The sequence below is a fragment of the Rattus norvegicus genome, chromosome 7 (assembly GCF_021556685.1).
Source record: "Rattus norvegicus strain SHRSP/BbbUtx chromosome 7, alternate assembly SHRSP_T2T, whole genome shotgun sequence".
In the NCBI taxonomy this organism is placed as follows: Eukaryota; Metazoa; Chordata; class Mammalia; order Rodentia; family Muridae; genus Rattus; species Rattus norvegicus.
Window position 1 is genome coordinate 37,592,345 of NC_141540.1, and position 27,656 is coordinate 37,620,000.

A 27,656-nucleotide genomic window follows, 5' to 3' on the forward strand; every position below is an offset into this window, starting at 1 on the left:
CACACACACACACACACACACATACACATGTGCTACACACACCCATGTGCTGCACACACCCATGTGCTGCACACACACCCATGTGCTGCACACACACCCATGTGCTGCACACACACTCATGTGCTGCACACACACACACACACACACACACACACACACTCTTACGTTGTACAGGTGAGAATCTGTATGTTTTAACCATAACTAGTTATAATATTTTGTGAAGATGATTGGTAACCCCTCTGAGACTATTATTATTGTTCCTGAAACTCGAAGCTTCGTTTTGACCGTCACGGGTACAAGGTGATAAGTCAGGGGCCTTTCTGGACTGATGAACTTAGGGGGTTTGTCAGAAACTAGACAAGTCAGGGCTTCTGGTGGTGCATTTGGAGTTGACTGATTTATCATCAGAAGCAAAACACCACAATGTTAACGTCACCATCGGGAGCTAATTAAAACCGGCAAACTCTGTTTGCTCATGAAAATCTGGATTTCTTCCTGACACCGCTGGCCCCTGGGAGCAGCTGCCTCTCTCGGACCTTCCTGATTTTTCTTTACAGCTCACTGCCTCCCTTTATTGTCTTGGTTCAGCTCTCAGTCTGGTGTAGAGTTTCCAATCTCTACACCACTGTCTTCTGGGCTGGCTGAATCTTTACGTAGAGATGCTCAGGTCTCTACCTACTAGATAGATATCAGGGGCATTTCCCTTCCCCAAACGGTAACAACTGGAATTGTCTCCAGGTGTCACCAAATGTCTTTGCAGGGGTGAGTTTGACCCTAATGGGGAGCCATTAGGATGAGGAAGAGTGGGACCCACAGGTGCTCAAATTAGAGCTGCATACGGAGTCTTCCACCGTAACCCTGACAGCATGAATTAAGTCTCCTGCAGAACGGAGCAGGATCTGACAGCCCCAGAGGTGAGAAAGTAGACACTTTGCCTTTTGTATAGCTTGTGCAATTAGTGGGCTGATTCCACTTAAAAAAAAAAAAAAAAAGGACTTGTCGCATTTCCAAACTTCTCACCAATTGATGTGACTATTCCAGGGGATATGGTGATTAGTTACCAACTGTATGAAAAGACAATGCACAGGATTTTAGACTTTGCATAATGTGAGGGGTAAGGGGTGGGAGGGAAGAAGCGCAGAGCCCAGATGCTAGGTTTACAGTTCCAAGTCTTCGTCTGTGTTAGGGAAACATTAAGATCCTAGACATGTAATTCTACAGCATCTTGCCCTGGGCCCACCACAGACGTGTTCCGGCTGAAGATCGAGTTCATCTCTCGGCTCCACCCGTTTCCATGGGAGCCTTGCTAATCGGAACTCCGGGACCTCAAACGGGTGCCATTTAGTCATCCAGATCCATAATCTTTCAAGCTTTCATCCATAACCACCCCATCTATTCTTCCCAGCACACCCAGAAGCTAATCTGAGGCAGTCACAGCTTACACGTGGCCCGTTGCTAGGGCGAACACTGTTCTACACAATTGTTGTTTTGGATGCCAAAGAGGATTTCCTCTTTCCAGGGCTGCCCGCTGCTGTCTCCTGGTCCAGAAGCGTACTTCCTGAGGCCTGGCAGCATCTGCCACTGTGACCTTGGGTTTTGGTTTCCTTTGTCTCTAAGAGCAGAAGTCCAAGAGTAGCGAGTCCAACCAGGGGGCAGGTGGGCTAGAGAGGCGGCTGTGTCTCAACTGGGGACTGCTGGCTGGTAGGATGTTCCGAGATGCTCCAAGCCCCGCTGGGGTGGGGGCAGGGCTCGCCAGACCACAGTGACCTTTGCCCCCACCCCATCCCCCAAGAGTGAGGGGAAGAGGAAGCCAGTTTTGCTGCTCTGGGCTCAGGACTTCCTGAAGGCGGGGCGCCTGGTCTTTGCTTTCCTCTGGGTGCGTGTGTCAGCAGGTCAGCAGCGGAGCTCAGATACTCACCGGTGGAGAAGGGTCGGAGTTTGCAACACCAGAGATTCTGGTAATGGCTCTTTCGGAGCCTTCTGGACTCTGAAAACAAGGCCTTGTTTATAGTTAGGGACACGGACACGGGACTTCCCTGGCATTTAATGTCCCTGACTGGGAAGCAGGCGCTCCAAAGAGCCGACCTGAGACCTGGGCCCATGTGAACTTGTCTAGCTTCTAGCTTCAGTGAACAAAATTCACTTTGACTCATTGGTCCCCCCCCACCCACAACGTGAAACATGTCTTTTCCTTTGTCCTCATTTTCTGATTTCTTCTCTTCTTGTCTCCTAAGAGCACACTCAGTGCTGTCTCCCAGAACTATATCGGGTCAAGCAGTGGGCAGAGCCCCAGGCTTGGGCCCTCTACTCTAGTTGACCTAGTGGGGTGCCACCTCTCTTACTAAGCCAAACACAGGAACTATGGCCTTTTGGGTCACCTACATTTCTCTCATGGAGGACCCTTTTGTATTTGGTGGTGTCTAGGGTGGGGGTGGGGGTGAGGGTGGGGGAGGGGTGGGGGTGTGAACACAGCCCATCTTGTCTAATTCTCTCACTAATCTTGCCTATGTCTCTCATCCTGGAAGAACATATAAGAAGCCTTCACCCTCAGATGGTGGGGAGGCAATCACAAATGAACATTTCTTTTGAAGTTGATTCTCTCCTGTGGACCCAGCCACTGGGGCCTTTTGACTTCTTCCTTCGGGTCTCCCTTGTAGACAGTCCTCCATCTCCTGTCCCCAGCTCAATGGAAAACAGAGCCCAGGAGCTGAGCAAGGGACCTGGGAGCTAGGCTGGCCTGCCTGTCACGGCCAACAGCATTGCTTAGAGGAACTACTCTGTTCTCTCACCTACAAAGTAGGAACAACAGCAGCCATCTTGGAGGATACAAGGGCTTGCCGTATAGAGAGAATGTTCACAGCTCTTGAAAAGGCAGCACTGTCCCCAAGTAGGGTTTCATCTTCTTGGCAGAGGTGGGCGGGACACACCCAGCAAGACAAAGGAAGGATTTGTTTGAAGCTCCAGGAAGGAAGTAGAGAGCCCAGAGGGACAGGAAACCCAACTCCAGAAAGGATCCTTCCCTAGGAAGATCCCCTCCCTCCGCCAAAATCGGAGTCAACTTTCCCCAACTAATAGAGTAACTTCAAGGATGGGGGCGATAAACACAGAGATGGAGCACTGAATTCTGTCTCAGGGAAACTGGGGGACCGAAATAGGAAAGCAGTTCAGGATGAGAGATGGTAGGAGCCAGGAGTGCCACGGGCTGTCCTGGGAAAGGGACTTGGAACATCAGAGGCCCTAAGTAGCACAATCAGTTTCAGGAATATTGAGGCACTAAGCTGGCCACCTGGTTGCACAGGCAAAATTGTGGATTAGTGCAATCATTCTGTTTCCTGATTTCCTGGGCCCTTTCTTCTCCATTTTCAGTCTCAGTTTAGACATCACTTCTCCCAGATTTCCCAAGTAAACTCAGGGCTCTTCCCAAGGATTCAGGAGGCAAGAGGTGTCTCCCCCGGTTATAATTGCTCAGAGGAGTATCTGGTTTCCTACTTGACTGATCACTTGGCAAGGTCAGAGGTAAATGGTTTATTCCACTGGCATAGCATCATTCGCCTAAGTTTCCAATGAAATCCGTGAATGGTGGCGGTGGGAAAAGTAGTCTTTTTGAATCTTATCAAGAGCAGGTTCACATCCCCATTCTGCCATGTAGAAGCTATGCAGTGCTGTCTGAGCATGCTACTAAACCTCTCTGAGCTCCACTCAACCCCATGAACAGATGTAGGGTATAGGGTCAGTCAACAGCCTCAGGGAGGGATGCTCAGGGGATGTTGGGTCCTTAGCCCATCTTCTGTGTGACATATCTGTTCCACTCCCACCTCCTTGTCACATCCCAGGTCCTGGCTCCCTCCCCTTTCTTGTTCCTGCTTCTCTTAGATTTGTGAAGCTCTTCCTGTGTGCCAGGTGGTGTTCTAAACCAGGAGCGGCAAACACAGCCTGTTTACCAGATCTGGTCCAGCACCTGCTTTTGCACTAGACTATCCATGAACTAAGAAAGGGGTTTTACATTTTTAAATGCTTGCAAAAAAAATTAAAAAATTTCATGACACATGCAAATGACTTGAAATGCAAATTTCTGTGCCCAGAAATAAAATCTTACTGGTGGGTCAGTTATATTCATTCCTCTTTGTGTTGTCTGTGGCTGCCTATCTTGTCCCTCTGGGGCTGCTGGAACAAGATACCCTAATATGAGTTGCGTATAAATGATAGTTATTTCTCACATTCCTGGGAACTGGGATGTTCCAAGCACCTGTATGAGGTGCTTGGTAAGAATTTTCAGATTCATACCTGTGGTGTCTTTCACTGTGTGCTCGCCATGTGGAATAGGTTACAGCTCTCTAGGGTCCCCCTTACAAGGGTTCCACCCATGTGTCCAAATACCCTGTCCCACCCACTCAATACTGTCATCTTGGGGATAAGGGCTAAAAAAAATTTTTTTGGGAGATAAAAACATTCAGATTCCAACTGGTGGTCATCTGAGAAAGAAGCTGTGACCCAATGAGTCAAAGGTATTATCTATCATCCAGGCTTGTAAGAAAAAAACAATTTTTTTTTTATGTTCTGAGCATTGGTCTCTGATGACCGCATCCCAGCAAGAACTGAGTGAAGTCACTGTGGTTATTATGAGACAGACGAGGGTCCTGAGGGGGAAACAGGTTAAGTGATAGACACTACAACGTTCCACAGTTCATAAGTTGTAGAGACGGCATCAAAGTGGGAAGCTGACTGGACAGGAGTTTAAGACAACAGTCCACATTGTCCTATGCCAAGTCGAGGAGTCTGGGCTGGGAACTTTCCAGATGAGGAAAGTGGTACAATGAGGGGAAATGCTAAGGTGGTCCCATATGACCTTGACCTGGAAGGAAAAGGGTGGAAGTGGAAATGGAAGCATCGGTTACAGACGGTGACAGCTCTCAGTGTGACCTGTTCAGCTCAGAGGATCCAGGAGTAGGGAGTCCAGGCTGGCCAGCAGCACTGATGGAGCCTCAGCTGCCACACCTCCCATGAAACAACTGTGAGGAAAAATAAAACCTTCTAAGTTGTTCGTGTCAGTGATGAGGTGATAAACTAAAACAAATTTGAGTTTCATTTTAACTTTTTAAAAGAAGTTTAAATTAAATTTTTAAAATGTAATCTAAATTTTTTAATTTTACTAATTTTTTTTAAATTTTAAATTTAAAACTAAAACAACACCGAGCGTATACCTAACTTAGCAGTTCCCCAAGCAATTCTGATACTCGCTGGTCCTCACCCGTATCTGATTTATAGACATCCATTCCCACCACAGGTTAACAGTGAGTGTAGTTGAGTGTTGGGATTATAGTCTTCAATAAAAACTTATTAATTCTTATTTTATGTGTATGAGTGTTTGCCTGAAGGTGTGTGTGTGTGTGTGTGTGTGTGTGTGTGTGTGTGTGTGTGTGTGTGTGTACATAGCTTGTGTGCAGTGGAGGCCAGAACAGGGTGTCAGAACCCCTAGAGCTGGGGCTGCAGAAGGTTGGGAGGTGCCATGTAGGTGCTGGGAACTGAACCCAGGTCCTCTGCAAGAAGAGCAAGGGCTCATCACTGTTGAGCCATTTCTCTGGCCCCACTTTAATTTTTGTTCATCTTTTTGTTTTGCTGATATTATTAAAATTCTCCTGGGAACAAGGCAGTCTTCTTAACTGTTCCTCAGTGCTGTGGTATGTGAAGGATAGAAATTATGGTATCTTAATAAATGGATAAGTGCCTTAAGACATATAAAATATCCTAAAATTCATAAAACAGAGCCAGGTACATGCTGATGTTTAATATGAGTCAGTCAATATTGCCAGAACATAAAAGAATACACTCTTTTAATATAAAAAGCATTGTGGGAATAAGAAAACAAAGACAGGTGTGGTGGCACCTGCCTATAATCCAGAACTCAGGACGTTGAGGCAGGAGGATTACAGATACACAGCCAATCTGAGTTATATAAGGAAACCCTGTAGGTTGCTAGGATATCTTTAGTCAAAGCACTTGTGATCACCTGCAAGAGACTCATCAGGCTGCCTCCGTCCGTCCATCATGAGATGCAGGATGCTGTGCATGGGGCTGGAAGCAGGTGAGGATGACTTCAATAGCCAAGTTTCCCACAATCCATTGAGGAGACCTCAGTGGATCAGCTTCTTGGTCGTCCACACTGAGATAAGAATCTGTTGCTATAACTTCTGTAAGTCATCACTCACACTGGGCTGGGCTATTGTCAGTGATGCAGATGTGAGATTCACCCCAAGCTCTTGTAAGCAACCCCTGTAACTTTGATTTTTTTTTCAAAGTCTACTTCTAATGATGGTCTAAAATGCTTTAACCTCCCTTTTAACCCATCACCCACCAGAGGTAGTAGAAAAGAAAGGATGGGGGAGGAGGGGTGGATCTGTTTAGAAAGGTTCTTTGGAGCAACTCCCATCTGTGTGGTCTGGAAATCGGCAGTTCAGCTCACAGATTAGAAGTGGCTGCTCGGTCCACTCTCGAACACTCGCCATCCAGTTTGGGAGAGTCAGGATAGCAAACACGAATCAGCAGTGGTAGCAGTACCTAGCAGAGGCAGCCAGGCTTCAGTCTTGGCACAAGTCATCAGGAAAGATCTGGAGGGACACCAGGGGTTCTAGGTTGTGCTTCTCTCAGCAAAACAAAGATCAGCAAAGATGCGAGACCAACAAGCACTGCACAGCAAGCTCTATAAGCAAGCCAAGCTCAGCCCCCATCACTGTCTGTCCAGTGCTTTTTTATACTCCCTCCAAACATCACGTGTCCTTCCCGGGTCTTGCCTCAGCACGTGTGAGTCTGTCTCAGCTGACATCACTCTATCAATCAGCCTGAGTCCCGGGAAGCAGCTAGAAAACTGCAGCACACCACCCGAAGATTTTTACTGCCTTTCTGTCTATGGAGTCCCAACAAAAGGAACTCCGCTCCTTTTCACTGCTTTAGCAGAACATCCTTTCACCTGTGTCTGCTTCAGCTAAACATTCCTTCATGTGTCTGCCCCGGCAAAACACCATCCAACCAACTTTCCAAAGAGCCCTTAAGTTTCACTTAAAACTCCAATAAACAGACTAGTTTACCAAGCAGAATTTGAATGCAGTCCTTTCTTTGGTATGTGAGTGCCCTCTGTCTGGGATAAACTGATGCTTCTTTACATGTGTCCAGGAAAAAAAAAGCCCATGAAACCCTATCTCAAAAAGAAAAAGAAAGAAAGAAAGAAAGAGAGAAAGAAAGAAAGAAAGAAAGAAAGAAAGAAAGAAAGAGAGAAAGAAAGGTCAAGGAGACCAGCACTCCATGCTTACCTGCTGTCATCAGTCAGATGGAACCCACTCCTTTTGCCTCTTTAGGCTCCTCAACACCTTACCTGTCCTCCTTGGGACTCTACAAAAATATGTGCAGACCCCTAAATTCTCCTAGTAAGAAACCAACATGGCTTTAACTTTAGCTTCACCCACTCCAACCTGGAACCCAGCCCATGTGGCTGGCCCCTGGAAAAGATGCCCAGCCTGCTAGCCTCCCTCTGGACCCCCTCTAGATACCCATGCAATCCTGGTAAGAGACCTACTCCCCTCAATTCCATCCCCTTGTGACTCTTCCAAAACTGCCCAACCTACTCCCTCAGTGTGGAACACTGGCCAGGTGGACTAAAACTTTGTATCAAAATATATGGTAAATATCCTAACTCTAGACGCCCAGGTTCCATCACAAACTTGCAAGCAAAATTAAAATGAAATAAAAACAAAACCCTAAAACCAAACAAACAACAAAACCCAAGACAATACGCCCCTCCCCCAAAGAATATCAGCCCCATAGTGTTTGTGTTCCGTGAGAATAACTTAGACAGAATTCAAAAGAACGATTATAAACATGTTCTAAGAGTTTATTCGGACAGCACATAAATCAACACTTGGACTGACTTAGAGAAGACAGGAGTAAACTCTTGAAAGAGGTTCAAGAACACACAACTGGGTAGATGAAATAATGGGGACAATTTGGTAGATTGAATTCAATAAGGAAATAGAAATACTGAAGAAGCCCCAAAGAAAAACAGAGCTAGTGATGAGAACTTCGAGAATTCAAACTAGAAAACAAACCAACCAAATTCAATGGAAGGCCTGACCAGCAGAATAGGGAGTGTAGAAGACAGGATATGTGGGGTTGAATACAAGGGAAAATTGAATCATTTAATCAAAGAAAGTAATAAATTTAAAACTAATGAATGGTATATGCGAGAACTCTCCTATATTTGTCTCTTTTCTTTGTGAAAAGACAAAAATCTACATATGTGCATAATCTACATAGGTGCATACTAAAACACGGAGTTGAATTGCAGATCAAAGGCATAGAATCTATCTTCAATGAAAGCATAGAAGAAACTTCCCAAATCTAGAGGAAAAGATGCTAATTCAGACGCAGAAGCACACAGAATGCCGAACAGACAAAGTAGGTGAAGAAACTCCACACAACATATCACAGTTAAAACATTAAGCATATGGGGCTGGAGAAATGGCTCACCAGTTAAGAGCACTGACTGCTCTTCCAGAGGTCCTGAGTTCAATTCCCAGCAACCACATGGTGGCTCACAATCATCTGTCATAGGCATCCTCTTCTGGTGTGTCTGAAGACAGTGACAGTGTACTTACTCATACAAATAAAACAAATTTTAAAAATTTAAACATACAATATAGCAAAGAAGAAGGCACAGATAAAGACTGGTTCATCAAATTAAGAGCTGCTTTCTTTGTGTTTAAAAGCCAAAAGAGCTTAGAGCAAGGTGCTTCAAGTCCTGAGAGAACACGATTACTAACCTAGACTACTTTGCTTGAAAAAAACTACCCGTCTAGTTGAAGGATAAATAAAAACTTTCCATGATAAAACCAGGCTAAATCAAACCAAACCAGACCCACAGAAGATACTAGAAGGAATACTTTGCTTGGAGAAGGGCAAGCACGACCAAGGGGCTAATGGGAAATAAATGTCCTATGCACAGTAGGACAAAGAAAACAAGCACCACAAAGTCATAAAATATCAGGAATTAATAGATATCTTTCAATGATAATTTTAAATAATAATGCATTCCTCTTAAAAAAAAAAAACAACCCAGTAAATAGACAACAAACCACAGACGATCTGCAGAGAGACTTGCATATTGTATGGATATGTCACTTGTCAATAAAAAAAAAACCTATGGCCTATAGGAAAGGGTAGAATAGAAGGTGGGACATCCAGTGGGCAGAGTGAATTCTGGGAGAGAGCCAATGTGGGAGGATTGGCCCGGGAACATGGAGGAGGTCAGAGCATGGGAGATGAGCAGAGGAACCAGCCATGTGGCAGAGCTTAGATTAGAATTAATGGGATATTACGTTAGGATTGAGTCAGGGGATAGCCAAGGCTTATAGGCTAAGTATTTGTAACTATATTTGAGTCTCAGAGTCATTATTCCTGGGACCAGGAGGGAAAAAATTGCCTTCTACTATCTGATTGGATTAGCAAACAGGAGCCATCTTTCTTTGTCTAACACTTCCCGCCTTCAAGGACAGACACTGCCCTTGAGGGAAAAGATGCAAAAACGGATCCAAACAAATGGGACCTGGAACCAGGCAAGTGCACAATTCTATCTAACAAGAAGGACTTCGCTGCGAAAACAATAAGAAACATGAGGTCACTTCCTTTTGACGAAGTGGCGATCCTCAAGAGGACATTATAATTCAAAATATATACCAGACTCGGGTGCACCCGGTTTCATAAAGTAAGCAGGAGTAGGCACTGAGCTACAGATCAACTCCTTTACAGCAGTATAGATGAGGTCAGGTCACCCAAACAAGAATTAATCAGAAATATTGGAGCGAAGTCACTACAGAGCAAACATACCTAACAGATATTTATAGACTACTCTACCCAAACAGTGTGGAGGATACATTCTTCTCAGCAGCCCACGGAAGTTTCTCTACAAGAGACCACATATTGGGGCTCAAGGCAAATCTCAACGAATGTAGGAAAACTGAAATAATTCCATGTATTCTCTCTAGCAACAATGGATTAAAACTTGAAATCAATGGCGAAAGAAATGCCAAAAGAGAACAAATTTGAGGAGACGCGACAACACACTATTAAAGAATGAAAGGGTCACTGAAGAAATACAGAGGAAAACTGTTGGAGCGACACAAGGATGAAAGGACAACATACCTCAAACTCTCAGATCCAATGTTAGCAATGTTATGATAATGATAATAATAATTCAATAAGTAAATTATATATGTGACAGTTTCAGAACAAACACCTAACATTAACACATAACATCAAAGAAATCCCATATAAAAAGCAAGTCAGGGATGACTGTCCACTGTCTCCCCTCATATCAGGTATGGCGTGTAAGGGGAGGTTCTGATACTAATGGCCTGTTCTCCAGTTGGTTCTCGATTTGTCAGGAAAGAAGGCAGGCAGAGGGAGATAACAATTGCTGGGCAGAAGGTACAGGTGGAACTTTCAGGTCCCAGGAGAGGCAGGGAAGGAAAGAGAGGCTTTTTCTGCCATGCTCTGGAGGAAGAAGAAAGCAGCAATCATGTAAGGTCTGGGGGTGGGGGGAGAGCCAGGGCCTGTGGCCTCCACTACAGGCGAATGGACAAGGATGTTTAGCAGGGCTGGGTGGGACTAGCCACTAAGCTTAGGGCAGATGGGGAACAATGGTGTCCAAAGTCTTAGCTCCACCAATAAGACAAGGGATGAAAAAAGGGGTAGAAGTAGGAAAAGAATGAAAGTTTGCAGGTGATGGAACGCAACGTGTAAGAGACTAAAACTCGGGGCTGGGGATTTAGCTCAGTGGTAGAGCGCTTACCTAGGAAGCGCAAGGCCCTGGGTTCGGTCCCCAGCTCCGAAAAAAAGAACCAAAAAAAAAAAAAAAAAAAAAAAGAGAGAGAGAGAGAGACTAAAACTCCACCAGAAAACTCCTTAGAACTAATCAATACTTCCAACAAAGCGGCAGGGTTCAAAATTAGTCACAAGAACAACAAAAATTAGCTTTTCTATAGAGCGACATCGAGCACACTGAGAAAGAAATCTGGGGGCCAGTCCCACTCACAATAACCCCAAAAGAAAGCAAAACAAAACCAGCAACACAAAGCTCACCAAGGAGGTGAGAGAGGGATGTGAACGATGGAAAGTTTAAAGTTCCCAGTGAAGCTGAGGGAGGACGCTCCAAGACAAAATGGCCGTCCTTGCGCACGAGTGGTATAAATGCTGTGAAAGATGACCGTCCTGAGGAGCACAATGAACAAACTCAATGTCACCCCAGCTAAAACCCTCCCTAGGCCGTGCTTCACAGAAAAAGAAAAAAAAAAATCTTGAAATTCATATGGGAATGCAGAAAAGACCCTAGATAACCAAGACGAGGCTGGAGGCTTTACCAGACAGAGCCACTCTCAAGTTATGCCATAGAGCGGCAGTTCACAACCTTCCTGATGCCACGACTCTATAATACACTTTCCCCATGTTGTGGTGACCGCCCACCCCCACCATAAAATTATTTTCATTGCTACCTTATAACTGCAATTTTGCTACTGTTATGAATCATAATGCAAATATCTGATTTGTACATGGTCTTAGGTGACCCTTGTTGGGGTTTTGTCTGTTGCTATGTATTGTTAACGGTAAATTTTGTATCCCAAGATTCGGTTGTCTCAGAGAGTAAATCTCGAGAATGCTAGCTTTTGTTGCGCAAACCTTGTTCCTTAATTTAGAACTATTGATGGAATAAAGATGTCTATAGCCCTTAGTAGCAGAGGTAGGCAGGCCTTTGGGTCAGGGGCCTGAGGGAGAGACTATGGGTAGGGAGGAGAAAGAGTGAAGAAGGAACCATGGGGTAGGTGGAGTAGATCAGAAGCACAAGGCCAAGAAGACTCGTCCATTGGAGTAGCAGCAGCTGGGTGGGATGTGGCAAGGGCTATGTCCAGGTTAATGACAAGGAAGCAGACAGGGACTACTGTCAGAGAAAAGCATAGAGGGTTGATAACTGCCCAGCTCTAGTGCTTTAAGGCTTATTATAAATATAAAGGTTTTATGTCTTTTATCTGGGAAGTAAATGATCTAAAATGGTGTAGAAACTACAAAATAATATTTACCCTGTGAAAGGGTTCACAACCCACAGGTTGAGAACCACTGTTATCAAGCCATAGTTGAGGAAACAGTGTGGAGGTGGTACACAAACAGAAAAAAAAAAAACTGCTTTTCCATACACCAGTGTCAAACATACCCAGAAAAAAATCAGGGGGCGATCCCATTGATGACAGCCTAAAAAAAAGGAAACAAAGCAAATCCTAGGCACAACCATCACCCACGGGGAGTGAAGTGCATGTAATCACAAGCACCAGACAAAGATACCAGAGCCACGTGCTGGAGGAAAGGCAGCATCTTCAACAAGTAGTTTGGAGAAAACTAGAAATGTCCACATGCAGTACCGTGAAACTAGCCCATTGGCTGTCACCCTGCACCAAAATCAACTCCAAGTGGATTCGAAACTTGAACATAAAACCTGGTTTTCCGGAACTGTAGAAGAGATGGTGTGGGGAATGCCACAACACATGGAGGCATAGGTCAGGACTTTGTATATGGAATTCTGGTCGCTTCGGAGACAACAATGAGCAAATGGGACCTCATGGAAATGTAAGGCTTCTGTACAGCAAAGAAAACTGTCAATCAAATGAAGGCGGTGACCTAGAGAACTGCTATCAGGAGTATGCAAATGACTCAAAAACCCAATCTACCAAGAGGAAAAAAAAACAACCTCCCCCAAATAAATGAACTATAGAACTGAGCCAAAAATAATCTCAAAAGAAAAAAATAGAAATGGTTAATAAACACTTTTGAAAATTTCAACATCCTTAGCCACCAAGAAAATGCAAATGAAACTACTTTGAGATTCCGTTTTACCTCAGTCAGAATGGCGATCATCAAGAAATCAAATGAACATGAAATTTTGGCAAGGATGCGGAGAAAGAGGAAGTCTTTCTCACGGTTGGTAGGAGGGTAAACTGTGGCGGCCACTATGGAAATCAGTGTGGCGATACCTTGACTAGCCAAAAATAGAACTACCATATGACCCAGCTAGTCCACTCCTGGGCATAAACCCAAAGGCTTCTATAGCCTACGACAGGGACCTACTCATCCACATTCCTTGCCAATCTATTCACAGCAGCCAGGAAACGGAATGAGCCAAGGTAGCCATCTACTGATGAGGGGATAACCTAAATGTGGTACGTCGTACATCTGTGGAGATAAATGACAAGACGGGATCTGAAGTTGTATGGATGGAGGTGGGAAAAAAATAATATGAAACAAGGGAACCCAGGAATGGAAAATCAAATGCTGCATGCTCTCCCTCCTATGTATGTGGATCTGAGCTGCTCACTGCTAACTTTAGATTTTCTGCTGGGTTCCTGTAGAAGCCAGGGAACTAGAACAAGGCCGTTGAGGGGGCCCATCCTAAGGGAAGACGGACCATGGGATGTAGGTAACCTGAGGAAGTAAAGCAGGGGGCTGCTGGGGGTGGGAAGGTTTAAGAAGGGAGTGAGTTGGGGGGTAAGGGAGAAGAGGAAGTGGGCAAAGGTTGACTCAATCAAAGAGGGTTTAAAAAAGCTCCGTGGGAAACTCTGCAACCAAATTAAAAGATATAACATGGAGGTGGAGAGATGACTCGTTGGTTCAAAGCACTTCCTGGTCTTTCAGAAGAGCCAAGTTCAGATTCGGGCATCCATTGTTGGGTGGCTCATAAAAACCTGTAGGTCAAGCTCCTAGGGATTGTGTAGACTCTCCTGGTCTCTGAGTGCAGTTGTACATAAGAGGCATGCACTCACACAAACAAACACACAAGTACAAATAAGATACACACAAATGTATGCATGTGTATAATTCTGCTAATAAATAATTTGGAGGGAGATGCTCCTCATGGAAAAAGCGGCGCCTAGAAGTTCTGGGTTAAGAAGCAAGACCTCCACAGGACTTGTAAGCCAGGAGGACCTCAGACTCCCAAAAACATTGCAGGTTCTTACCATTCCTCCTGATTGCCCATTTGATCCAGATAATACGTTTCTATTGCTGATATACACACATATACTATACATATATGGGCATCATATACATATACATCATATACTATATACACATACATATATGTATGCACGCATATACATTATATACACAATATGTATATACATCATATACCTATATACATATATACATACAAACATGTACATCATATACATATATATGCACACACACATACCCAGATATATTCCACATGCCTGATGTAGAAAACTCCGACAGGAGCTGAGCAGGAAGCTTTCTCCCCACTGAGAAGCTTCACTGTGCTGGAGGATGCTGTGCAGGCTGCTTGAGAGAAAAGCCTCAACAGTCTTGTCCAGCTGTGGACCTCACAAACAACAAGTCCAATGGGCAGTTAACATATGCCTGCTTGCACACTAGTAGCAAGACTGTTATGGTGGTAACCAGCTGCTTTCTAATTGGATAAACCCACTCCATGGGAGAAAATGCATGTCTGGTACCCTATGCTAGCCCAATCCCGGTGAAGGAGGTTGTGGGTTCTAAAAGGGAACAGGATACTGTGGTTTTGCTAAATGAACACAGCACCAAACTGACTGCTAGATATTTATGTTTTTGTTCCGTAGAAAAATGCTACTCCGAGCCCTAATCGTAGAAATCTCTCTTTCTGCAAATGGCATTGAATACAGACTCTTGGCTACCCAAGATGCTGGGGGAAATGGGAAGATGAGTGTTCAGCCCTCAGTAAAGCTCCGTCTCCATTACAGGTCTTAGGGAACACTGAGGAAGAGGGGATAAAGAGAATGCAAGATCAGAATCCAAGGGTGAGGACTGCGAAATGCCGTATGCCGTCTCCCGTCTCCCGGGCAAGACAGGTCCATTGGAGCCATGAACTCTCGCAGCTGAGGATGCCCGCACTGGGTCTGCACCACAGTCCATCAAAGTCAGGCATGAATGAAAGTGGGCTTAAAGGGCTGTCCCCTCACTGCTTAACTATGTTACGGATAGATTCAGGAAGAAGGGGAGTCATTGCCTTCGGGCGTGTGTACCCGCTGGTGACCCCACCACGCTCCAATCCACTGCTCACACAGGTGGCCTGGGTTAAACTAAATGGGTCACCAAACCAAACCAAACGCCAGGAATCTGGGAAAGGAACCAGTCGTGAGTAGGACTGGTAAAGATGCAGAGATTAGAAAGGGTATGGTCAGGGATGTCCTAAGAGTCTCACTCAAGCTGAACCACAAACTCGGGCCACATTCTCCTCTATAAAATGGGGAAATAGGCTCCACCTGATTCTCCTGTGGTGGAGGCAGGTCAAGAGCGATGACAGGCCTCAGAAAGCATGAAGTAGTATTTAGAAGCGGGGGAGACTAGAAGAAGGACCGTACCACACTGAACAAAGCCAACCGGCTGCTGTAACAAAGAAATGTTAGCAACAGGAAGTGGGGGGTAGCTGGAATTCCGCTTCCGGCTCTGGGTCCAGACCAGAGGCTCCTCCCTGGCTTGTGGGGAGACTGAGCTTTGCTGAAAGGCATCCTGCAGTCCCTTTTCCTGTCAGATGGACTCTGCTTTGTGTGTGCACTTTTCTGTAGCCAATTTTAATATGCCGTGACTAGCTTAATGGTTGTTCACTCCTAAACCTTCCCCAGCTAGCAAGCACTCCCCTCCGGTACTCCTGAGTTAAGAGCGTTTAAATTCTAGATTTCATCTCTGCTACCCCAGGTCCAATCTGGGAAGTAGCCTGTAGCCACTTCACCTGATTCTCACAGGTTGGTGGGCCTTTAGGTCTGGTCTTTCTTCTCCCCATCACGGTGATTCGCCTCCTTCCTCTTTCCCAGTTCCTAGCCTGCACAAATCTAAAGGTTCCGCCTCGGTCTACCTGCCCAACCATTGGCTGTCGGCATCTTTATTTCCCAATCAAAACCAATTGGGGACAGGGACTTGCAGCGTCCTACAACCAAACCTGGGAATGGGAATACCCATGTAGTTTGGGAATCCATTAAATCAAGTCCCCAACACTTTTCTTCCCCTCTCCTAGCTTGTTTTGCCTTTGGCATCTCTGTAACTTTGCTTCTCAATAGACTATTTGCAGCCTGGTAGCTAATAGTCATTAAACCTTTAACAGCTCTCCTATCCCCTCCCCCAACCCGGTGACAGGAAGTTTGCAGTCTCTCTCCCCTAAATTCACAGTTGAAACCTAATCACCGATGTGACTACATTTAGACATGAGCCCTTAGGGAATGATTAGGTCATGAGAATAGACTCCTCGTGAATGGGGGTCAGTGTCCTTATACAGACCCCAAGAGCTGTCTGTCTTTCACCATTCAAGAAAAGGTTGCTATCTCCGATAGGAAGCCAATCCTCAGCAGACCTTTACCCGCTGATGGCTTGATTTTAGACTTCCTAGTCTCCAGAGCTATAAGAAATAACTTGCTAAATCAATCAAACAAACAAAACCTAAAGAAATGACCCAGAATGATATTCTGCTGTATTAGAAGACAGGAAGCTGGCATAACCATCACCAGAGAGGCTCTGCCCAGCAACTGTTGGAAACAGACGCAGAGACCCACAGCCCAACGTTAGCCTAACTCAGTGAATCCTGCCGAGGAAAGGGAGGAAGGATGGTAGGAGCCAGAGGGGTCAAGGATACCACGAGGAAACTCACAGAATCCACAGACTCTCAGTGGGGCACAGAGACTGAACTGACAGTAAGGGAGCCTGCATGGGTCTAATCTAATGTTATAGTTGTATAACTTGGTGTTTTTTATGGGACTCCTAATAGAGGAAACAGGGACTGTTTTGAGGTTTTTGACTGCTTTTGAGACCCCTGTCTTCCTACTGGGTGGCCTTGACCAGCCTCAGTGTGAGGAGAGGTGCCTAGTTTTTATTGCAACCTGATACTCATGTTTGTCTGATAGGGAAGCAGGGAAGAGGGGTGACTGGGAGGAGAGGAGGGAGGGGAAACTGCAGTCAGGATGTAATATATGAGAGAGTAAATTAGTATTAAAAAAAGGAAGAAAAAGGGAATGAAATAACTCATTCAAAGAAAGAAAGGGAAGAAAACTGTCTGCTGTTTAAGATGCACAGTATATTTTAGTAGTCCAAACTAAGGACCGTTTTCTCAGACTATATGTCCTAACTTAGTTACTTTCTTTTTTTTTTTTTTTTTTTTTTTTTTTCTTCGGAGCTGGGGACCGAACCCAGGGCCTTGCGCTTCCTAGGTAAGCGCTCTACCACTGAGCTAAATCCCCAGCCCCACTTAGTTACTTTCTAAGCAGGTCTAAGTTACTCTCTAAGAGAGAGATGCCATTTTATCAGTTTACAAAGTGGGAAATGGAGACACAGGGAAACTAAGTAACTCATGTGTGGCCTGTACCTAGTGGGCCTAGGACTCAAATCCCGATGGGCTGGCCACAGCTGTTGATGTTTTCAGCTACTGGAGTAATGAATGAGGTCAGGACAGCAATGCTGCCCCTGTACAGCAAACTCTCTATGCAGATGATTTCCTGAGTGCCTGTGTGTGCCGGCTAACATTAACCCCGGACTCTCTGAGGGTTCACCAGCCTAACAGATCCAGCAGTGGATCAGGCAGCTTGATTTCCACAGGCAGCCCTATCTGCTCTGAGGCCAAACTGTCTTGTAAGGGGCACAAACTGATAAAGGGCTCCCAGAAACCGGTGCTGAAGTTGGAGGTTGCCATTCATGCAGACTGTATTCGGAATCAGTTTCTTTCCCATCTCTGTCAGCAAGGGAGGATAACAGAGCACTTCAGTGTCCAGGGGCAAGCATCCCTGAGCTTCAGGGACTCTGGCCCTTACTGCAGAGAAAGCTTTCGAGCAGAGACGGCCCTAGTCATGGACGTGTGTGCTGCTCTGACAGTTTCTGGGATCCATTCTCCTGGGTCCTAGACTCTAGGATTTTGGGACAGCACATGCTCTGAAGGTGACCTTTCCTTGGACAGAATGTGATGTAACCCCACAAACTCTTGCTACAAACGGTTTACAGATTTTCCAGGGTGACTGTTTCCTGTGTTCTAAAGGCAGGTAGCGAGAACGTTTGGTCTGGGAATTGTGGACAGCTTTTACAGAGAAGCTTCTGAGACGGCCACAGGTAACAGAAGCAGTCCAAGCAGGGTCATGATGAGAAGAAAAATGTGACTCATACATCTGATTTCTCTCTGGATAAGGTTTTAGCTGAGGAGGGACATAGCGACATGACTGCTGCTAAAGACCTCTTTTCCTTTCTCCTCTGCTTCATTTTAAGGCTAACTCATCCCAGGGAATCAGAACTAGAAGTCTCGGAGTGTATACATTCTTCACCCCTAACAGAAGTAAGAGCATCTACGCTAAGCCACTAAATAAAAAGTACTTGGGCAGCCATGGAAGTGGTGGTGCAGACCTTCAAGCCCAGCTCTCAGAAGGCAGGTGCAAGTGATCTGTTCTACAGAGTGAGTTCCAGGACAGCCAGGGATACATAGAAAATCCCTGTCTCAAATAAAAAACAAAATCAAAAGGAAGGAAGAGCGAAGAAAGGAAGAAAGAAAGAAAGAAAGAAAGAAAGAAAGAAGGAAGGAAGGAAAGAAAGAAGGAAAGAAGGAAAGAAAGAAAGAAAGAAAGAAAGAAAGAAAGAAAGAAAGAAAGGAAGAAAAGGAAGAAAGGCAGAAAGAAGGAAGGAAGGAAGAGGGAGGGAGGGAGAGGAGGTAGGCAGGAAGGACAGAAGGGAGGGAGGAAGAAGAAAGTCAGCTTACCCTTCGGGCTGGATAGATGGATTAGTAGTTAAGAGAAAGACTGGACTCGCAGATACACAAGATCCCCAGCATCTACGTTAGGTAGCTCACAGCTGCCCGTAACTCTGGCTCCAATGCCTCTGGCCTTCAAGGGCTCCAGCACTCATGTGTAATACCCCATGCACAGACATAATTAAAAATAAAATAACAGTTTTTAAAGAAAGCCTGGGGCCTCTGATTTGAACATATAGGATCAGGTGCCCCGTCCTGAACCAAGCACCATGGCTGTGGGTCATGAGATGGAAACATAGGTTTCAATCAGTCCAAGCCTCCCCCAGGATCTGCAGACTTCGTCCACTATGGTGCTTTTCCCGTCTGACTTCTAACAAGGAATTTTCTGAAGTCGTTTAAAATACCAAGCGCGATTCAATGAGACAATAAAGGAAAAGGCAGCCATATTCTCTCAATCACTCATCAAAACTCTGAGGTGATTCTCGATGCCTCCATTGTCTAAGTGCAAAGCAGCCATAATAGCTCCCACGGTTCCTGACGATGCTACAGCTAGCATGTCTTTAAACGTAGGGTATGAGAGAAAGAGAGAAGCCAAGAATGACCACATTTTTTTTATGTATCTCATGTCTGCTCCTGCAGTCAGGCCCGCTCTCCTTACGACAGCCTCCATGGTCATACTCCTGAGGTCCTGAGCTGTGCAAGAGCCAGGAACAGTAGCACACATCTGTAACTCCACACCCGGGGGCTGGAGACAGACGGCTCTCCAGAGTTCAATGCCGGCCAACCTATCGGAACCAGTGAGCCCCAGGTTCAACAAGAGACTGTCTCCAAAAAGCAAGGTAGAAAGTGACCGATTAGGATACCCTTTGTGTACGTCTAGCCTCCACACGCACAAGCATACTCACCAGAATCCACCTGTGCACATACCCGCACAAACACATGCAGAGACATGCACAAAATAACCTGCAGAAATGAAAAAAGAATTCCACAACTTATTTATTTGCCTACGAGAGTGGGCGCACACACCTTACAACATGTGTGCTAAGGTCAGAGGACAACTTTTTTCCTTTTTTAAAATGACTTATTTATTTTATATGCGGAGGATCTGATCCCATCACAGATGGTTGTGAACCACCAGGAGGCTGCTGGGATTTGAACTCAGGACCTCTGGAAGAGCAGTCAGTGCTCCTAACTGCTGAGCCACCTCTCAGTCTCCAAAATGTATACTTAAATATATAAACTTTCAGGTCTAGGGTTGTAGCTCAGTGGAAGAGCACATACTTACCACATGCAAGGACCTGGGTTCTGTCCTCAGCACCAAGAAAACAAAACAACAAATGAATGAAAACCAGTCACAATGACACTAGCCAACAAGCTTCTCCATGGGGTGCAGAAACAGCCCCCAACGAGAGGCACCTCTCTGCTGAAAACTTTCCCCATCTGGGCTGCCTTCCTGTTCCTGACCAGCACATAGAACATTGTGCAGGTCCTACAATCTGTCTGCTGCAGCCTCACTGACTTCCGGGCTATTTGAGATTATGATGGGTGTGGCATTACTTGGCATCGTTGCAATCCCTCCCCTCCCATGAGTCTTCAGTGGTTTTTCTCCGGTGATCCTTTCTCACCAAGGCTGTGAGATCACTTAATCACTTCCTTTAAAAGAGCAATAGACCTCCCCCTATCTCTGCTAAACCCTCATCCATCCCAACCTCCTCATAAACATGTATGACTAGCGTATGTTTTATATGCATGCGTGTATATATGTATATGTGTTATGTGTATGTGAATGGTTTGATTTAATCGAGAATCTGTATGTACTGACACTGACTGGCCACTTCCCCAATTGGGCCTCAGGTGGCAGGGGACGGTGAGGAGTGCCCAGCCTTTGAGGTAGCCAAGGCATTTTAAAATTAACTGGCCTGTGTGTGCGCGTGTGTGTGTGTGTGTGTGTGTGTATGTGTGTGTGTGTTTGTGTGTGTTTGTGTGTGTATGTATTTGTGTGTGTGTTTGTGTGTGTATGTATTTGTGTGTTTGTGTATGTATTTGTGTGTGTGTTTGTGTGTGTGCTTGTGTGTGTCTGTGTGTGTGCTTCTGTGTGTGTGCTTGTGTGTTTGTGTGTGTTTGTGTTTGTGTATTTTTGTGTGTGTGTTTGTATGTTTGTGTGTGTGCTTGTGTGTGTGTCTGTGTGTGTGTCTATGTATGTGTATGTGTATGTGTGCTTGTGTGTGTGTCTGTGTGTGTGTCTATGTGTGTGTATGTGTATGTGTGCTTGTGTGTGTGTACGTGTGTGTGTGTCTATGTGCATGTGTGTGTGTGTGTGTGTGTGTGTGTGTACCAGCTTCTGCAGACAGCCTTCCCTACCTTGCCCCTGTGTATTTTTCTCTGGACCTCACTGGTGTTAGCCCTATTTTATTTATATCATCTTGTCTGTGACTGCTTCTGAGTTCACAAGTGCTTTCTGTGTGACCTGTACTATATCCCTAAATGGGCACCTGATGGCTATGCAGTGAATATTGGTCAAATGAAAGCAGTGGATGAGGGTGTATAGGTTGAGAGATTAAACAAATGACCTTACAGATTCTCCTTGACTTTCGATAGGGTATATCCTGGTAAACCTCTCACCAGTGATATTGGGTTTTTTTTGGGGGGGGGTATTCGATATTTTATGTATTTATATTTCAAATGTTATCCACTTTCCCGATTTCCCCCTCTCTCTCCCTGCTTCTATGAGGATGCTCCCCCTCCCACCCACCCACTCCCACCTCAACACCCTAGCATTCCCCTACACTAGGGTATAGAGCCTTCACAGGACCAAGGGCTTCTCCTCCTATTAATGCCAGACAATGCCATCCTCTGCTACATATGTGACTGGAGCCACGGGTCCCTCCATGTGTACTCTTTGGTTAGTGGTTTAGTCCCTGGGAGCTATGGGGGATCTGGTTAGTTGATATTGTTGTTCTTCCTATGGGGTTGCAAACCCCTTCAGCTCCTTCAGTCCTTTATCTAACTCCTCCATTGGGGTCCCCATGCTCAGTCCAATGGTTAGCTGCAAGCATCCTCATCTGTATCATTAAGGCTCTGGCAGAGCCTCTCAGGGGACACCCATATCAGGCTCCTGTCAGCAAGCACTTCTGGGCATCAGGAATAGTGACTGGGTTTGGTGGCTGCGTTTGGGATGGATCCCCAGGGGCCAGTCTCTGGATGGCCTTTCCTCCGGTCTCTCCTCCTCTTTGTCCCTGTATTTCCTTTAGACAGGAGCAATTCTGGGTTAAAATTTTGAGAAGGGTGGGTGACCCCATCTCCCAGCTGGGGACCTTGCCTAACCTCTGAATATGGTCTCTACAGGTTCTCCCTCCCCTTTGTTGGACATTTCAGCTAAATCCCCATTGGGTCCTGGGAGCCTTTTTCATTCCTGGCATCTGGGACTTTCTGTTGGCTACCACCAGTTCCCTATCCCCATTGCTACGCAGCTCTGTTCAAATTCCTGACCCTCTGTATGTCATACCCGTCTCCTCTCATACCTGATCCTGCCTCCCTCTTTCCCCCTTCCCTCCTCTCTTCCTCCTAGGTCCCTCCCAGCCTCTACCTCCTGTGAGTATTTTGTTCTCCCTTCTAAGAAGGACTGAAGCATCCTCATTTTGGTCTTCCTTCTTCTTGAGCTTCATATGATCTGTGAATTGTATCTTGGGTATTTCGAGCTTTTTGGCCAATATCAACTTATCAGTGAGTGCATACCATGTGTGTTCTTTTGTGACTGGGTTACCTCACTCAGATATTTTCTAGTTCCATCCATTTGCCTAAGAATTTCATGAAGTCATTGTTTTTGATAGCTGAGTAGTTCTCCATTGTGTAGATGTACTACATTTTCTGTATCCATTCCTCTGTTGAAGGGCATCTGGGTTCTTTCCAGCTTCTGGCTATTATAAATAAGGCTGCTATGTACATAGTGGAGCATGTGTCCTTGTTATATGTTGGAACATCTTTTGGGTATATGACCAGGAGTGGTATAGCTGGGTCCTCAGGTAGTACTATGTCCAATTTTCTGAGGAATCGACAGACTGATTTCCACAGGGGTTGTACAGTTTGCAATCCCACTAACAGAGGAGTGTTTCTCTTTCTCCACATCCTCGCTGCTGTCACCTGAGTTTCTGATCTTAGCCATTCTGACTGGTGTGAGGCAGAATCTCAGAATTGTTTTGATTTGCATTTCCCTGATGACTAAGGATGTCGAACATTTCTTTAGGTGCTTTTCGGTCATTCGATATTCCTCAGTTGAGAATTCTTTGGTTAGCTCTGAACCCCATTTTTAATTAGGGTATTTGGCTCTCTGAAGTCTAACTTCTTGAGTTTTTTGTATATATTGGATAATAGCTCTCTATCAGATATAGGATTGGTAAAGATCTTTTCCCAATCTGTTGGTTGCTGTTTTGTCCTATTGACAGTGTCCTTTGCCTTATAGAAGCTTTGCAATTTTATGAGGTCCCATTTGTCAATTCTTGATTTTAGAGCATAAGCCATTGGTGTTCTGTTCAGGAAATTTTTCCTTGTGCCTATATGTTTGAGGTTCTTCCTCCCTTTCTCTTCTATTAGTTTGAGTGTATCTGGTTTTATGTGGAGGTCTTTGATCCATTTGGACTTGAGCTTTGTACAAGGAGATAAGAATGGATCAATTCACATTCTTCTACATGCTGACCTCCAGTTGAACCAGCACCATTTGTTGACAATGCTGTCTTTTTTCCACTGGATGGTTTTAGCTCCTTTGTCAAAGATCAAGTGACCATAGGTGTGTGGGTTCATTTCTGGGTCTTCAGTTCTATTCCATTGATCTACCTGCCTGTGTCTGTACCAGTACCATGCAGTCTTTATTATGATTGCTCTGTAATACAGCTTGAGGGCAGGGATCGTGATTTCCCCCCACAAGTTCTTTTATTGTTGAGAATAGTTTTCACTATCCTGGGCAGCAATAATATTGTGAGTCAAATCTTCACTTCATCCACATAACCTGCTAAGCCTCACAGCTTGGCCTCAGGAGCCTATATTGAGCATGCTCAGAAGACAAAGCCCATTTTATAATGAAGTGTTGAGCATCCCCTGTAACTTACTGAGTGCTGAACTGAAAATGAAAAATGTCATGGTGGTAAGGGTACTGTAAAATCAAAACACTTGTAAATCAAAGCCACTGGAATATGTCAGGGATCATGTGAGTTTCAAACTTGCCTGGAACACCCTTCTGACAAAGCATGTCTACCTTCTGGTAGACAAGGCTGTTTTCCTCTGGACATGGTCCCCCACCTCCGCCTCTGCTTCTAGACTTCACATCTGGATTCTAGTTTTAGTCTCCAGGTATGATAATATTGTGATGGCTTCCTGGAAGCATCAATCTTTGTCCCCCTGCCTGCTCTCTACCACAGCCCCTTGACCTCTACCCTCCAAATCCATATCTTCATTCCCAAAGAGACTTCCCCTGATAGGCTTGTCAATCCTCCCGGCACAGCACCTGTGCCCAGGCTTTTCAAGTTTCACACTTCACAATGACATGTAATTCTTACAACCTCCAGCATATCTTCAGGGCATAAAATCTGTGTGTTCAGTCAGTTTAGATTGCTTAAGAGTTGAGAGTTAGTTACTCATCTCCAGTACCTTGTAATCAATAATCAATGAGCTGCTTTTCTCTGAATCTCTCCTGGCACATAGTGAATGGTCAGTCTTTGGGACTGTTACTACCAACTCTCACGTCTACACAAGGAAGACGGAAGTGAGCTTTGTGCAGATGAAAGTTGCAACATGTGAAGTCGGGCGGGTGGGTTTGGGGAGCATCTGGTAGGTCTAGGTCCTTATTTCTCACGACCTCACTGTGCCTCTTCCCATCTGTAGAAGGTGCCCCATGTTCTCTGGCTACACCCAAGTTCTGTAGCTATGGACATGCTCTTGGACAAGCGGGTTGAGCTTCCCACCCCAAGTACCTGTGTGTGGCTCCTTCCTGTGCCCATCACAAGAGCTTGTTAGACCATGTTAGACCATGGCCTGCAATGGCAAAGAAGATGCTTAATGCTCTTCATGCTAAACTTGAACCAATCTGGAGTGGAGCTGCTGGGTAACATTCCAGGCCCACTGGCTCTTCCAGGGGCAATTCTCCCTGAGGTATGTTCTCCCTGATCTTCCAGAAAGTCTCTCCTGGGCTTTAGTCTACTGGTGAAAACTATATCCTGAGCCTGCTCTTCATTCATTTCCTAACTTACTTGTCCCATCTTCCTGCTTCTGCTTTCTGGAATTGCTCTCCCAAGTGCTCAGATTCTAGTTTGGGAAGGACCCACCATCATTCCACACCCCCGATGAAACAGCTATCCCATTAGTTGGTTCGATAAAGCCCCACATGCATTCCATCCCAGGACACCTTTCCCATGGTCCGTCATCATCACTTTCCAGGCAACGGATGTGTCAGTGCAAGAGATCCCAGAGGGAAGAATCCTTGGCTTATCTGCAGGAATAAATGGTGATGCTTGGAGTTGTTCTGGGCTTTTCTCTATCTTCTCAGAAAATTTCATCAAGGAAATATTACAATGATGTCGAATGTAATAGATTTATTTGACCTATTGAAGGGTAAGACCCCTTATGAAGACTCTCATGTTGTGACTGTGTAACTCCGTGTTCTAGTTCTGGATAAATTCATCCAGGAAGCTGTCCTGAGTTTGCCAAGCCCGTTCTGTCTTCTCACTGAGCTCATAACTAGGTTACGAACTCTGGCCTCCTGGCATTTAAGGAATCAAAATGGAATGTCGACAGAATGGATGTATGCCACCTGGATTTTACAAAATGGAACCATAAAGATTGCTGAAAATGGGGTGGGAGTGGGGGGTACCCTCTAGAATGTATCAGAGACGTGGGAGGTGAGACTCTCAGGACTCAAAGGGAGGGACCTTAGATGAAATGCCCTACAGTGGGGAGAGGGAACTTGTTGAGCCACCTTCAATAAAAAGGCAGGACATCAAGTGGAGGGATGGGGTTGCCCTCCCACAGTCAAAAACTCTGACCCAGAATTGTTCCTGTCTGAAAGACCTTCAGGGACAAAAATGGAGAAAAGACTGAGGGAAAGGAGATTCAGTGACAGGCTTAACTTGGGATCCATTTCAAGAGGAGACTCCAAGGTCTGACACTATTACTGATGCTATGGTGTGCTTACAGACAGGAGCCTAGCATGGCTGTCCTCTGAGAGGCCCAACAAGCAGCTGACTGAGACAGACACAGATACTTACACCCAACCAATGGACTACAGTCAGGGATTCCTGTGGTTAAATTAGGGAAAAGCTAGAAGAAGCTGAGGAGGAAGGCAACCCCCATAGAAAACCCAGCAATCTCAACTGACCTAGAGCCCTGAGATCTCTCAGACCCTGAGCCACCAACCAGGCAGCATAGCTGGTAAGAGGTCCCTGACACATATACGGCAGAGGACTGCCTGGTCTGGCCTCAGTGAGAGAAGAAGCGCCTAACACTTGAGAGACTTGAGGCCCCAGAGAGTGAGGAGACCTGGCAGAGGATGGGGAAGAACATCCTCTTGGAGACAGAGGGAAGAGGAATGAATGTGAAACTTTGGGAGGGCAGACCGGAGCGGGTAAGGACTGGACTATAAAAAATAAAAATAAGAGTATTAGAAAAAAGAGCGCTGAAAATGCTCACAATCCTTTAAGGCAAAGGAAGAATTCCTGTAGAGGTGACTCAGGTGATCAGAGCTGTCTTTGATTTCAAAAGGTGGGGAGTAGGGGCTGTCACATCAGTTTGAATGAGCCAGGTGGCAGAGTCTTGGGGGTGTGACATCTGCAGAGTTGTGGAGAAAGGATACTCAAGGGTCTGGAAGCCAAGATCTCTGCCTCACTGGATTTCAAACCTCTGGTTGATGGAAGCTAAAATGTAAAACAGAAAGTCAAAGAGAATTGATTCCGGACCTTAACATCTCATGGAAGTTGCCTTGCTAGCATTTGAGCTTCTCGAATCCATCACACCATCCTCTATCTTACTTGTCCCTCCTAGAATGGAGCCACCCGTCTTATCTCTGCCCTTCAAGTATTAGAAGCACACAGCCTATTTGGTTTCATAGATTCACAACTGGAAAGACACTTTGAACTTCAGACATTAGTGTTGATGGGATGGGTTAAAGTTCTCCTGGTTGTACAGACACAATGAGTGTATTTTGCATATGTAAACAGCATGAATTGGGTGTGTCACAGCAAATTCACGTTAAAGAACCAATCCCCAGTGGAATGAGTTTGCCATACAGAACCTATGAAAGGTCATTAGTACATGGACAGTCATTAGTTCACTTGTCCAATGAATGGGATTAGGGCCTTTACCAGAAGAGACATGAGAAAAATGGCCTCTGTCTTCACTAGGTGAAGCCATAGCAAACCAAGGAGAGGATGCTCACCAAGAATAGAATCCATAGGTACCTTGACGTGAACAGCCCAGCCTCAGAATTGTCAGACACAAAATGCCTGCTGTTTAAGCCGCCTAGCTTATGTTGTTAATTATAGCAGTCTGGGTATAACAGATGTTCACGGCCAATTAATTAGTTAATTAATTAATAATGATACACAGTAGTATCTGACTTTTGGATGTTTCTGATTAAATCTATATTTGCATGCCGGTATGTATTTTTATGCCCACATTTAGGAAGATTTCTCCTCAAATGTTAACTGGTTACTTACTTCTGGATATAAAGGGGTGAGTTTGTAGTCAAAGCGCTTCCTGGGTAAAGGCCCAAAGTTGGCAGCTGTAATAGGCCAGGCTGTAGTCATCCAAACCACTATGTCAATTAAAAAGCAAGCTGCATCAAGAATCAGGGAAAGGCCAGTGCCAGGGCAAAACAATC

The 27,656-nt window shown here is 45.3% G+C and overlaps 1 long non-coding RNA gene across 3 annotated transcripts in view; it reads right to left on the reverse strand.

The window, feature by feature from the left end:
* Positions 1–1,100: 1,100 nt before the first annotated feature.
* The window catches only part of LOC134479660 (uncharacterized), a 35,301-nt gene continuing 8,745 nt past the window's right edge, over positions 1,101–27,656 (reverse strand). The window contains exons 1-4 of one of the 3 annotated variants that reach the window (XR_015625235.1): positions 14,279–14,465; positions 8,518–8,620; positions 6,008–6,605; positions 1,101–5,009 (exon numbers count right to left, since the gene is read on the reverse strand). This is a non-coding gene — a long non-coding RNA (uncharacterized LOC134479660). Of the gene's footprint in view, positions 5,010–5,772; positions 6,606–8,517; positions 8,621–14,278; positions 14,466–27,656 lie in introns of those variants that run through there. The other 2 variants (XR_015625233.1, XR_015625234.1) reach the window with 2 other exon arrangements.